This window comes from Entelurus aequoreus, linkage group LG13 (assembly GCF_033978785.1).
Source record: "Entelurus aequoreus isolate RoL-2023_Sb linkage group LG13, RoL_Eaeq_v1.1, whole genome shotgun sequence".
Taxonomy (NCBI): Eukaryota; Metazoa; Chordata; class Actinopteri; order Syngnathiformes; family Syngnathidae; genus Entelurus; species Entelurus aequoreus.
Window position 1 is genome coordinate 57,523,605 of NC_084743.1, and position 376 is coordinate 57,523,980.

Here is a 376-nt window from a genome sequence, read left to right on the forward strand (position 1 = left end):
ATATATATATATATATATATATATATATATATATATATATATATATATATATATATAAATATACATATATATATATGTATATTATATAATATTATATATATTATAATATATATATATATATAATATATATATATATATATATAATATATTATATAAATATATATATATATATTAAAATATGTATATATATATATTATCTATAATATATATATATACATAAATATAATATATAATATATATATATATTATATATATATATATATATATATATATATATATATATATATATATATATATATATATATATATATATATATATACTGTATATATACATACAGTGGGGCAAAAAAGTATTTAGTCAGCCACCCATTGATTG